General features: G+C 41.0%; 1 protein-coding gene across 1 annotated transcript in view; it reads right to left on the bottom strand.

The window, feature by feature from the left end:
* Positions 1–14,923, bottom strand: part of SLC38A1 (solute carrier family 38 member 1) — a 70,156-nt gene that overhangs the window by 52,691 nt on the left and 2,542 nt on the right. The window lies entirely within an intron of this gene.

Raw genomic sequence — 14,923 nt, 5'->3', positions numbered from 1 at the left:
AATTAAAAAGCTGAATGGGGTCATCATGTGAAGATCCTGATGTTAACGCAACCATAATTACTCTCTCGACATTTATATTAGATAACAAATTACAATTTACTCAGCACAGACATTTCTGATCCTTCACTACATTATTATGTTGGTATGCTTATTGGCACATGTTATTAATACGATCAATGTAAAATATATAAACTTATTCTCTGCTCTTTATGGTGTTAGGTAGCAAAGGAGAGGATATACAAACTTGTCTGGCTTTACATGGCTTACAGCCTATTTAAACAAGCAACACCATCCCACATAAAGTGATAATATACCATAAAACATTTGCATGATAGAACCAAACTATATGGCAGAACGAAGAATAAGTCCAGAAGGATTTCAGAGACAGACATACATACATATGTACATACAGGAAGAAACAAAGGAAGGAGGGGTGGGAGGAAGGAGGGAGGCAGGGAAGGAAGGAAAGTAAATGGGGCCTGGAGGAATCAGGTAAGGTTTTACAGTGTTAAGACCTGCACAATGTCTAAAACTAGATAGGATTTAGACTGGGGGATAGGAAAGGCATTTCTTGTACAGTACTGGGAACAGCATAGGCAAAGACACAGAGACCAAATGTGCACAGAACAGCCTTGTGAGCCCATTCAGATGAGCGCAGTTAGAGTAAGGAGAGCAAGATACTGTACATGTTTCTTGAGGAATAGGAGGTTTACGGGAGCTGATGTCAAGATTCTACAGGGAAAATCAAACCAAAGAATGTAGTGTAACTTAAACATTTGTTCAAAATTACTTTTGGGGATAAATAAGCTGAAATAGTTTCAATTGCTAATATACTTTGTAGTGGATTGGTCCTCTCCAATATTTGCTCCCACTTCATTGTAGTCCAGTTCTACAGAGGATGGAGAATTGAAAACTATATTTTCCATGTCCCTTTGCAGCTTGGGTTCTAGATCTGATTTAGATTCCACCAATCAGAGGGCAAGGTGCTGGGGGCAAGGCATCCCTTTGGTTGGTCCAGTTCTATCAGGTGAAGCAGACGGCACTGGAGCCAACAATTTGTGTCTATGGGTTCCTGATAAGCAGCTTGGCTCAAGTGATGTGTTCCTGGAACATGCAGCGGAGACAAGGAGGAACCAGTTTCCTGGTTTCCTGGTTTCCCAGCTTCCTGATGGAGGCACAGGTAGCATTTCCTTAGCAGGTCAGTTGAATGGTGGTATTCTGGTCATTATTCCGAGAGGCCTGGCCTAGACCTGCTGTGTCATTTCTTCTAACAATTTTATAGGCACTTAATTCCCTGTGTTAAACCCCTTTTGTTTAACACACACAGGAAGATGTCTGTTATACTAAACCCTGACTAATATTCACAATTTTATAATTTCTTCCCTTTTACATTTTTTATTATGGGAACTTTTAAACATATGTAAATGTGAACAGAATAGAATAATGAACCCCCAGGTACCAACTTCAACTATTATCAATTCAAGCCAGTCTGAAGTTTTACCCCCACTATCACATAGACTTATTTTAAAGCAGATTCCAGATATCCTATCTCTGTAAAAATTTAAGCACATATTTCTAAAAGGGAATAACTATTTTTTCAAACAATATTGCCATATCACTATCAAAACTAAAAAAAATGACAAGAATTCTTTAATATCACTAAGTATCCAGTCACATTCACTTAGTTTTTAAATTATTATGAACCACTGTTTGTATGTTTTTTATTCTGAAGAACCAATAAAATCACACCTCTTCGTGCCCAACTCCTGAGAAGCAATCCTGACAGCCAGGGCAGTAGTTCTAAGGCCCACAGGGGTCCTGTTCTTCCTGCCATCTCTCCCAATAACTCACTGAGCCTCCTTACCCACGTGGGGTCTTTGAATCAACAGGCTCTTAGATGGTAATGGTAAGGATCTAAGAGCTGCTTTTCTGTATTTTGGAAATTCAAACAGGCTAAACAGGTTAACTAAAATGTCAGGTATGCTTGCTTTTGGCTAGATTGTATTAATGTGATGTGATAATCCTAGATTCTAACTGGCAATTTTATATATTTTCAAGTAATAAAAATGGAAAATGAATTAATACATTAACGATGTAGTCAAGACTCATTAAACAGTATAGTTAAGACCTGGATGTTGCACTACATATCAATTATACTTCAATTAAAATAAAAGCTTAAAGTGGCCACTCAAAATCTTTGAAAACCTGAGGCCCTTGGGAGGTGGGGGAATAATAAAAATGGCCTTTGGTGGTGAACAGGCTGGGAGCCAGGCAGCAATCGAAGAAGAAAAGGTGTTTTCTCTATCCTCACTCAAACCTCAGAACGTAACAAGCGCTAGTGATCTCAGGTGTGCTAGGAGCCTGTATCGCCATTTCATCTCTGCTGGCTTCCCCGACTTGTCAGTCACTCTCAGCTCTGTATCTGGAAAGTAACCGTGTCTAGAACTATTAACTACCACCTGCCCCTCCTCTGTTTACTGCCAACAGGCTGAACAGCTTGCTCCTGGCCTCATCATTCCCCCGAAACCGCGCCCGACCGGCAAACTCTGGCTCCGCCATTTAGGAGCTGAGTGACCCTGGGCAGGCAGGTTAGTGCCTCTTCGCCTGTTTCCTCTTCTGTAAAATTGAGATAAAGTAAGACCCACCTCGTACAGTCGTTACAATGATTCCACGATTGGGTCCATGTGCAGCACTTACAGCAGTGCCCGGCCTGGTTCTTATTTATTTTTTATTTTATTTCAGAGAGGAAGGGAGAGGGAGAGAGAGATAGAAACATCAATGATGAGAGGGAATCATTGATTGGCTGCCTCCTGCACATCCCCTACTGGGGATCGAGCCCACAACCCAGGCATGTGCCCTTGGCTGGAATCGAACCTGGTACCCTTTAGTCCGTAGGCCGATGCTCTATCCAGTGAGCCAAACCAGCCAGGGCCCGGCCTGGTTCTTGTAAGCTACGGTGACTATGGTGGCTACTCTTGCTACTACTTCCTAATCAAGACAAGAGGCCTTTTTTTCTCAGTCCACATGCTCTTCACTCCTTCCGGAGCATGGAGCACTGTTCACTGACCTCCACCAACTTGCTCCTCACGGCCTCCTTACGTGCTGCTTCTTGGCTTCCTTTGCCAGCTCCCTTCTTCCCCGCCTCCCTCCCGCCCCTCAGTGTAGGGGAGGCTCTCGCCCTCCAGGCTTTCCTCCAAAGTCTTTCCTTTTTACGGTTTCAAGCCTGCAGTGTCATGTTCATCTCACAGGGCATCTTTTTCCCCCAGGCATTTTCATTTTGTAAAACTAGAATTCCTTTGGGTTATGAAATAGGATCTCCCTCATAAATACTACTTGATAATAAGCACATCACTTAACGTGCCACATGTTTCTTCATCTGTAAAATGAGAAGGGTGGAGGGAGATGAACTTTCAGGTTCCTTCCTGCTCAGAAAAATTTCCACAAACTCTATCTAGACTACAGCTGCCCTCTGGACTTCTCCATGTGGATGTCTGCCATTCCCTCGAACTCCACATGCCTAACTGAATGCGTCACCTGACCTCACACAGCACCTTTTCCGTTTCTGTTAAAGATAATGTTCATTCTCCTCATCCCTTAGGCCTGGAATCCAGCTGGATATCACTTCATTGCTACCTCATATCTAATCAGTCACTACGTCTTATCAACATTCTTTCACAGTGCCCCTTCCCTTCCTCTCGTTCTTTTCAACGCCACAATCCTGACTTTGCCCGTTGCTTTCCTCCATGCTACGTACTGATCCCTCCCCTCTCCCATCTACAGGCACAGATTCTTCCTGAAAATATGTCTTATTCATTCCTCTCCCCCTACCCCACCAGTCATAATTGCTCCTAACGTCTACAGGATAAAGTCTAATCTCTGGAACCTCAAATTCAAAGCCTCGATTGCTCATAAAGTTCTCTTTAATTTTTCTCTTCTATGACTTTCTTTCTGAACCTTCCAGTCCTGCAATGTTACCCAGTTTTCTGCTTTGTTCACATCAATCCCTTGGCCCTGAACAAATTCCCTCCCACTCCTTCCCACCAAGCCCATGCCTACATTTCTTTCAAAGCCCAGCTTGCTTGCTTGCATGCTTTTTTATTTTTCAATTTCAAACCAAATTTCTCTGTGATGTCTTTCTCCAATGACCAACCCGTGACTGAGTGTTTACCTGTGATGAAGTGTTACATTAAAGCCTTCTATTAAATGCCCCCCATCCTTTGGGAGGCATTTGGCAATGTCTGGAGACATTTTGATCCTCACAAGTGAAGGGGTGCCGCCAGCTTCTCGTGGAAAGAGATCAGGGATGCTGCTAAACATACAATGCTCAGGACAACCAGCCCCAACAAAGAGTTATCTGGCCCCCAAACTCAGCAGTGCTGAGGGTGAGAAGCTCTGTGTTAAAGGAAAGTCTGTTTGGGGCAGGGAAATGAGCTGCTCACTTCCTTAGACAGATTGTCCCTGAATCCTATCTTGTTCACCGTATCCTGACACCTGCTCCTACAGCTCCACAATTCCTCTTCTGTTCAGGTGCCCATGTGATGTTTTAAAGGTATGTTGTCAATATACCCAGCCTATGATGCCTGGGAATTAACCTACCCCTATGCAGATGTTTTGAAAATGTGATTTCTCCAAAGACAGAAAATACTGATAAACTCCAGAAGTTAATGAATTCAAACTGTAACTGGATATAGGAAAATGACTACATATTACTTTTTTTATTGAAGCATAATTTAATTAGAGCAGTGAGTGTACCTGAGCAGTGTAAATACCACAAAGTTAAAAATATCTTTTCACCGACAAAAATTCATAGTTAAGTAATTACTAAAAACTTACATAGTTGAAAACAGCCTGGGAAGAACAGCCTTTGAGAAAATTCTTTTTACGGGCACATGTATGTATCTGCTCAATTGATATCTCTGTTCAAGAATTGCTATTGAATTAAAAACAATGAATGGGCCCTAGCCAGTTTGGCTCAGTGGATAGAGCGTCAGCCTGTGGACTGAAGGGCCCCAGGTTCGATTCCTGTCAAGGGCGCATACCCGGGTTGCGGGTTCGATACCCAATAGGGGATGTGCAGGAGGCGGGTGATCAGTTTCTCTCTCATCACGGATGTTTATTTCTCTCTCTTTCTCTCTGAAATCAATAAAAATATATATTTAAAAAGAAAACAATGAATGGGGGTTTGTTTATTTTTAAGTCCTGGCTAAAGCTATGACAGTTAATTCCCAACAAAATATTTAAAAAAACAAATAATAAGAATTTTAAAGCACCACAAAATGGTGCATGTAACGAGGATCACTTATAAATAGAAACATTTTAAAACATACCTTTACTTGAAAAGAGAAAACATTTTGTAATCCAATTCTAAATGATGTTATAGTCTTTTCCTTCTCTGGGCCTCTCTATTCTCACCTTAAAATAGGAAAGGCAGATTCACTGATACGCTCTCAAAGATCTCCCCCAGTTCTAAAGTCCTCTGGATTTATGACTCTATAGACTATTTCTTAATGGATCATAATCAGAGACAAGATGATGGGCGTGTGGACAAACCTTTTGAATAGGTGACTTAGACCAGTAGTCCTCCGTTTTGACTAGAAATAGGAATCACTTCAGATGCTTTAAAAAAATAATCTAGGAGACAAAGTTGAGTGGCTCTAGGATGGGGACCATTTCCCCTAACTCGCTCGGATGGTGCAGGGCCCACCCTTCAGACAGCCAAATGTTGGTCTTTTTGGTCTTGATGAACTCTGCTGGCCTCACTCTGATGACTCTCTGAGAACCTGTGCCACCATAAAGGTCTGCCAGCACCCGGCAGGTGACAGGTAGATTTGATCTATCCTGGGACATTAGCGGAGTGACTTCAGACCCAGAACTGGCACTAAGTTTGAACCTGTATCGGTCTGGTGAACACCGCTCGCCCTACCTGGCAACTCACTGAGAACCTGCCTCATGCAACTCGAGTACCACCAGAGTATCTTTCAATGACAGAGCCTGTCAGGCAACGAGCAGGTGGAGGCAGATCTTGGGATGCCTTGGGACTTTTGCTGACTTGCCCCTGGGCCCAGTGCTGGTAAAAGCTGGTCTTGGTGTGCAGCTTGGTCTTTTCCATACACACCCACACCCAGCAGAGGGAAGGTGGGGCTGGGTGGGTGGGTGGGAGGAGGTCAACCAAAGAAACTTGTATGCATATATGCATGACCCATGGACACAGACAGTGAGGTGGTAAGGGCCTGGAGGGTTAATGTGGGGGGGAGGGACATATGTAATACTTCCAACAATAAACATTTTATTTAAAAAATAATAAAATGGCAATAAATATATACCTATCAATAGTCACTCTAAATGTAAATGCCTTAAATACTCCACTCAAAAGACATAGGGGAGCTGAATTAATAAGAAAATAAGACCCATACATATGCACTCTGCAAGAGACCCACCTCAGGATGAAAGATACACAAAAAGCCAGAGCCGGTTTGGCTCAGTGGATAGAGCGTCGGCCTGCGGACTGAAAGGTCCCGGGTTCGATTCCGGTCAAGGGCATGTACTTGGGTTGTGGGCACATCCCCAGTGGGAGATGTGCAGGAGGCAGCTGATCGATGTTTCTCTCTCATCGATGTTTCTAACTCTCTCTCTCTCTCCCTTCCTCTCTGTAAAAAACCAATAAAATATATTTAAAAAAAAACAAAAAAAAACACGAAAGATACACAAAAGATACACATAGAATAAAAGTAAAGAGTAGAAAAAGATATTTCATGCAAATGAAAATTTTTAAAAAACTGAGGCAGAAATACTTATTTTTGACAAAATAGACTTCAAAACAAAGGCCATAACAAGAGACAAAGAAGGGTATTATATAATGTTAAATGGATCAATCCAACAAGAGGATATAACCATAGATCAACAGTAATGTAGCCATCCTAGGGGGTTTTAAAACCCCATTAACATCAATGGATAGATTTTCCACACAGAAAATCAAAAAGGAAACAGCAGCCTTAAAGGATTTAATTGATTGCTATCTTCAGAGCATTTCACCCCAAAGCAGCAGAATATACATTCTTTTCAAGTGCACATGGGACATATTCTAGGATGGACCAGATGTTAAGATACAAAACAAGTCTCAACAAATATAAGCAGATTGAAATAATAGCAAGCATCTTCTCTGGCCATAAGGATATGAAACTAGAACTGAATCACAAGGAAAAAAAAACAGGAAAAAAAAAAACCACACAAAGACGTGGAAGCTAAATAACATGCTACTAAACAATGAGTGGATTAACAACGAAGATCAAGGAAGAAATCAAAAGATACCTTGAAACAAATAAAAATGGGAACACACACTCCCAAAATCTATGGGACAACAATGACAGCAGTCTAAAGAGGGAAATTCAAAGCATTACAGGCCTACCTCAAGAAACAAGAAAAATCTCAAACAAACAATCTAACTTTACACTTAGAGGATCTAGAAAAAGAACAATAAACAAAGCCCAAAATGAGTAAAAGAAAAGAAATAATAATAATTCAGAGCAGAAATAAATGAAATAGTCTAAAAAACAATACAAAAGATCAATGAAACCAAGAGCTGGTTCTTTGAAAAGATAAACAAGATTGACAAACATTTAGCCAGACCCATCAAGAAAAAAAGAGGGGATCCAAATAAATAAAATCAGAAATGAAAGAGAATAACCGACTCCACAGAAATATAAGGAATTGTAAGAAAATGTTATGAACAACTATATGCCAAGGAATTGAACAATCTGGATGAAATGAATAAATACCTAGAAACATACAATCTTCCAAAACTGAATCAGAAAGAATCAGAAAATCTGAACAGATCAATTACAACTACTGAAACTGAAATAGTAATAAAAAAAAATAATTAAAAAAAAAACACCCAATAAACAAAAGTCCTGGACCTAATGGCTTCACGGATGAATTTTATAAAACAGTCAAATAAGAACTAATACCTATCCTTCTCAAACTATTCCAAAACATTCAAGAGGAGAGAAGACTCCAAAGCTTATTTTATGAGGCCATCATTATTCAATTCCAAAACCAGATAAGGACAATACAAAGAAAGGAAATTATAGGCCAATACCTGATAGACATTGATGCTAATATCCTCAACAAATATTAGCAAACCAGATCCAGCAATCCACTAAGAAGATCATATACCATGATCAAGTGAGATTTATTCTGAGGATGCAAAGTTGGTACAATATCTGCAAATTAATAAATGTCACACACCACATAAACAAAATGAAGGATAAAAACGACATGATAATATCAATAGATGCAGAAAAAGCATGATAAAATTCAGTACCCATTTATGATAAAATCTCTCAGCAAAGTGGGAATAGAGGGAACATAATCCTATATAATAAAAGCCTAATATGCTAAGTGTCTGGTTGTCTGGTCGGCCATTCAACCAATCAAAGTGTAATATGGTTATGATATGCTAAAGTCACTCAACCACTCGCTATGACGTGCACTAACCACCAGGGGGCAGATAGTCGACCACACGACCAGTCGCTATGATGTGCACTGACCACCAGGGGGCAGACAGCCGACCAGTCACTATGATGTGCACTGACCACCAGGGGGCAGACGCTTGACAGTACGTTAGCTTGCTGCTGGGGTCTGGCTGACCAGGACTGAGCAAGACGGGCTGGACATGCCCTGGAGCCCTCCCGCGGTTCCCCTCTGGCTGGCCAACCTCTCGCATTCCTCCCCAGCCCCGATCACGCACCAGTGGGGTCCCTCAGCCTGGCCTGCACCCTCTCGCAGTCTGGGACCCCTCAGGGGATGTCGGAGAGCTGGTTTTGGCCACAGGTCAGGCTGAGGGACTCCACTGATGCACAAATTTGTGCATCGGGCCTCTAGTTCAACATAATAAAGGCAAATATGACAAACCCACATCCAACATCATACTCAATGGGCAAAAATGAAAAGTGTGTCCCTTAAGATCAGGAACAAGACAGAGATGTCCACTTTCACCACTCTTATTCAACAAAGTACTGGAAGTCCTAGCCACAGCAATCAGACAAGAAGAAGAAATCAAAGGCAACCAAATTGAACAGGAAGAAGCAAAACTGTCATTATTTGCAGATGACATGATATTATATAGAGAGAACACTAAAGATTCCACCAAAACACTACTAGAACTGATAGATAAATTCAGTAAAGTAGTAGGATACAAAATAAATATCCAGAAATCAGTTGCATTTTTACACGTACACCAATAAGGGAACTATAAGAAACTATATGAACTATTAGAAAGGGAAACTTAGAAACTAATCCCATTTAAAACTGCATCAAAAAATAAAATACCTTGGAATAAGTTTAACCAAGGATGTAAAAGACCTGTACTTGGAAAATTATAAAACACCAAAGAAATAAATTGAAATAGATACAACTACATGGAAGCATATACCATGTTCATGGATAGGAAGAATTGATATAATTAAAATGTCCATAATACCCAAAACAATCTATAGATTCAACCCAATCCCTATCAAGATATCAATGATGTATTTAACAGAACTAGAACAAATATTCCAAACACATATATGGAACTACAATAGATCCTGAATAGCCACAACAATCTTGAGAAAGAAAAGCAAAGTTGGAGTAATCATGCAAATGATATTGAGCTATACTACAAGGCCATAATAATCAAAACAGCATGGTACTGTCATAAAAACATACACATAGATCAATGAAACAGATTAGACAGCCCAGAAATAAACTCATATATTTATGGTCATTAATATTCAACAAAGAAGGCAAGAATATACAATGGGGTAAAGATCGTCTATTAAATAAATGGTACTGGAAAATTGTGTTGGACAGATAGGTGCAAAAAAAAAAAAAAAGAAAGAAAGAAACTAGACCACCTTCTTATACAGCACACAAGATTAAACTCAAAAAGGATTAAAGAATTAAATGTAAGACTCAAAACCATAAAAATCCTAGAAGAAAACATGGGCAGTAAAATCTTGGATATTTCTTATAGCAACATTTTTTCTGATATGTTTCCTCAGGCAAGGGAAACAAACTGAAAAAATAAACAAATGGGACTACATCAAACTAAAAAGCTTTTGCACAGCAAGGAAACCAACCATCAACAAAATGAAAAGACAACCCACTGAACAGGAGAACATATCTGCTATTATATCTGGTAAGGGGTTAATACCCAAAATTTATAAAGAACTTATTCGACTCAACACAAAAAACAAACTAATTTTTAAAATGGGCAAAGAACTTGAATAGAAACGTCTCCAAAGAGGACATACAGATGGCCAATAGACACATGAAAAGATGCTCAACATAGCCAATCATCAGAAAAATGCAAGTTAAAACCACAATGAGATATCAGCTCACACCTGTCAGAATAGCTATTATCAATAAACTAGAGGCCTGGTGCACAAAATTTGTGCATGGGGTGGTGGTGGGGGGGGGGGGGCGGGGTGTCCCTCTACCTGGCCTGTGGTCTCTCACAATCTGGGACCCCTCAGTTAGGGTCCCTAGGCCTGGCCGGTGATCAGGGCCTATTGGAGCTTTCCTTCTCCTGACTGCTGGCAGCTGGCCCTGCCCCCACCATTGCCACTGCTTGCCATCTGTGTGGCACTACCCCCTCTCCCCCACCACCAGTCACCTCCCTCTGCGGGTGACAGGCGTGGGGTGCGATCACTTGGCTGACCTGGGCCTCCATTTGCGGGGTGATCGCTGGCCGCCCCGCACACCCGCCACAGCGCCGCCAGCTGGGTAGCCTGGACCTCCCTCTACGGGGCGATCATGGGGCGATGGGGCGCCCCTCCTCCACTCCTCCCATCCCACCCGCTGACCAATTGCATTGCACCCGGCTTGGCTGGCCTGGCGCCAGTGTGTGTCATAGTGTGGTTGTCCGGACGGTGGTTCTGCTGTTCGGTTGATTTGCATATTACACTTTTATTATTATAGATGAACAAACAACAGGTGTTGGCAAGGATGTGGAGAAAAGGGAACCCTCCCCAGGTGCACTTTGGGTGGGAATAAAACCTGATGCAGCCACTGTGGAAAACAGTATGAAGTTATCTCAAAAATTAAAAATGGAACTGCCTTATGACCCAGCGATTCCACTTCTGGGAATATGTCCAAAGAAACCCAAAACACTAATTCAAAAGCATGCACCCCTACGCTCATTGTAGTGTTGTTTAAAATGGCCAAGATTTGGAAGCAGCCCAGGTGCCCATCAGTAGATGAGTAGATATAAAAGCTGTGGTACCTTTACACAATGGAATACTACTCCACAGTAAAAAAAAAAAAAAAAAGAAGGAAATCTTACCTTTTGCAACAACACATATGAACCTGGTGGGTATTATGCTAAGTTAATTAAGCCAGTCAGAGAAAAACAAATACCATATAATCTCACTTATATGTGGAACTTAATGAACAAAATAAACAAAGTAGAAACAGATATAGAAAATAGACGGACAGCTGTTAGAAGAGAGGGGGGTTGTAGGGCTGGGTGAAAAATTAAGCAAAATAAAACAAAACAAAACAACAAACCTCATAGACAGACAACAGTATGGTGTTTACTAGAGGTAGGGGGTAGGGCAGGTGAAGAGGGTAGAGGGGGATAAACGGTGACAGAAGAAGACTTGACTTTGGGTGGTGAACACAATACAATATACAGATGATGTATTATAAAACTGTACACTTGAAACCTATATAATTTAGTTAACCAATGTCATTCCAATAAATTCAATAAAAATAAAAAAATTAAAAAATAAAAGATTTAAAATAATAATAGTGATAAGCTCCCTTCCAACACACACCAGTTTCTGATTTAATTGACCTAGGATCCCATCCAAGCATGGATATTTCAAATGCTCTCCAGAGGATTCTAATGTGCATTAAGACCTATAGATTTAGACTCAGGGTTAAAAACAAATGCAGCCAGGGCCCAGGTAGGCAGAATAAGTGAGCAAAGCAGATTGGACATAAGCAACGAGAGAACATGTATCCCATCTATTTCAGTAAGAAAAAGCCAGATGTTTTTCTTCTTTTTTCAAGAAATGCAAGAGATCCAGATTTTAAATGAAATTATGATATTTAAATGTTGACAACTAATGCCACACAATTTTAAAAGAAACTGTAGGTCACACAAAACACACTCACAGGCTTCATTTGGTTCTTTAGCCACCAGTTTATAACCTTAACAAAACCAGTTGAATAAAGCAAACACAACTTCTTCCCTGTACTCTGTCCTGTCTCTCTCCCACTCTGAGCCTCTTCTCCTCCCTTCCCTGCCCCCACCCCACCCTAATACCTTGGGCCCTAGCCTATCCTTTTCCTTTTGCTTTCCATTGTCTCGTTCTTTCCCAATCTTCTTTGTCACTCCTAAGGGATGGAAACTGAGATCCCACACATTAAATCTTTATGCCGCTGCGGCTGTATCACTCACTGGACAGGCTTCTATATTGGGGAAATTCAGGTTATAAATTGTAACCTGAGGCTGTGGCTCCATGATGTCAACAACTGGTTGGTTTAGTTGAGTCAAGGGAAAAGCCATCATGATTTCACATTACTACGATTTTATCAAATGACATATGGAGGTCTTCATGTAATTTCTGATTCTGTTTTTTCTGCTTTTAATTCCAAACCACTGCATACTAGAATTATCCCTGGTGTTTGTTGAGTTTGTGTTTGTTTGTTTTTTAACTCTCATGTCTTGGCTCTACCCAGGCTAACTAAATCTGAATCTCTGGAAATGGAGTCTGGACATTCAAAGCTTTAAAAAGACCCCAGGTAAGACCAATGTGAAGGCAGAGTTGAGAGTCACTAATCTAAACCCATCTTCTAAACATTAGCAGTGTGATGCCCTAGCTGGTTTGGCTCAATGGATAGAGCGACGGCCTGTGGACTAAAGGGTACCAGGTTGGGTTCTGGCCAAGGGCACATGCCTGAGTTGCTGGCTGGAACCCCAGTAGGGGGCGTGCAGGAGGCAGCCAATCAATGATTCTCATCATTGATGTTTCTCTCTAAAATCAAAAAAATCTGTTTTAAAAAATAATAATAAAAAAATAAACATTAGCAGTGTGTTTAACCTCAGATGATTATAGTTCCTTTAACTTGCTCAAGGATTTTCTAGATCCCGTTCTCATTTTATCTTCACAATTCTGAGTTAGGCAGCTCCGGTACTAATATTAGCCTTAGACAGATGATAAATGAGGCATAAAAATGTAAAACGAATTGCCCAAGTGCACCCAGTTAATTATTGGCAAAGACACATGGTAACTTCACTTGAGGCCGAGTCCCTTGATTGCAACCCCAGTGCCTGCAGTTTCCCCAAACCATGGGGCATGCCTAATCACTAAATTCCTGACACATAGGTGGCCCCTAGAAAACCAATTAATATAATGTGTTTAAATTTCAAAAGTAAGTATAACAATGACGCAGTTTAGGGTCAATGTTTCAAGGTGTGGGGTTTTTTGTTGGTTTTTTTTTGAGATCTATGATGTGATTTTGAATGTTCTTACTTCCACACACATACTTTCCCCACCCCCACACCACCCTTCACAGATGCATATTCTCCCAGATTGAAAAGATTCGGGTAGTTCCCCTCAGACATTATTTTCTGAAAAGCATTTTTAAATGATTAGAGAGTCATAGAATATCAGAGGCAAGGGGAACTTGACTGGTCAACTTTCCCCACTCCCTAGGATAGGTGAGAAACCCAAAGTTCCTTTTAATTCAATATAGATGGAATGCTAACACTATGCCAAGCATTTCACATCCATTATCTTAATTAAATCTTCAGGATAACTCAATAAGATGGGTACCACTACTGCCACCATCATCATCGTTATGATCATTATTCCCATTAAACAAACAAACAAACAAACCAAAAAAGCACCCTGAGGTTTAGAGATGCTAAACAACTTACCCAACGTCCCTAGGCTGGGAAGTTAAGACCTGGAACAAGTCATCCCTTGACATCCTAGGTGGATTGGTTCCAGAACCCCTGTGGACACTAAAATCCATGGAAGCTCAAGTCCCTTATGTACAATGTCATAGTTTCTGTATATCGCCTACACACATCTTCCCATACACCTTAAATCACCTTTAGGTAGTAGAAGGTAAACAAATCTTTATGAAAATGCTAAAAGGTGATCAGTGAACACATTCAAAGAGGTAGAAAATTGGCATTGGGCTAGGCCTTCACAAATATATAGAATTTCAGTAGGTATTCCAGTCTGGAATCAACACTGATATTGAGGCGGAAAAGTGACAGGGAGGGCACAAGGGGGACTGGGACAAAGAGATGGAGAGAGGTGAGGAGTCAGATTGTGGAGGGTCCTGAGTGCCTGGCTGAGGATTTTATACTTTAATTGTGGGCAATGGGAACCCACTGAAGATTTTTAGAAGCAAGGTCATTAAGAAGTGCAAACTGAGACTGGCTGGTGTGGTTCAGTGGTTGAGCGTGGACCTAGGAACCAGGAGGTCACAGTTGGATTCCTGGTCAGGGTACATGCTTGGGTTGTGGGCTCGATCCCCACCCAGTGTGGGGCGTGCAGGAAGCAGTCAATCAATGATTCTCTCTCACCACTGATATTTCTATCTCTTCCTTCCTCTCTGAAATCAAATATATACATTTTAAAAAGTTACCTGTAAAAAAATGCAAATTGTTTTAGAAATACAGATCTCATGGAAGTGTCGAGATTGAATTAAGGGAGCTTGACATGGAGAAGACCAGCTAGAAAGCTGTTATATCTCATCAATTAGCCACTTTACTTTTTAGCCACGTGTTGTGCTTGCATCTTCCTCCCCGGAGGGAGGACTTCCTGGTTTCTTCAGGGCACCTCCATGTCTGTTTCATGATTCTTGTATCTCAACACCCTACTTGAGATACAAGTCTAGGTCAGGTGACAGAGGACTTGAA

Source organism: Myotis nattereri, assembly GCF_964212035.1.
Source record: "Myotis nattereri genome assembly, chromosome: 2".
NCBI lineage: Eukaryota > Metazoa > Chordata > Mammalia > Chiroptera > Vespertilionidae > Myotis > Myotis nattereri.
Note: the sequence above shows the minus strand (reverse complement) of the source record. Positions and strands in the feature narration are given on the sequence as shown.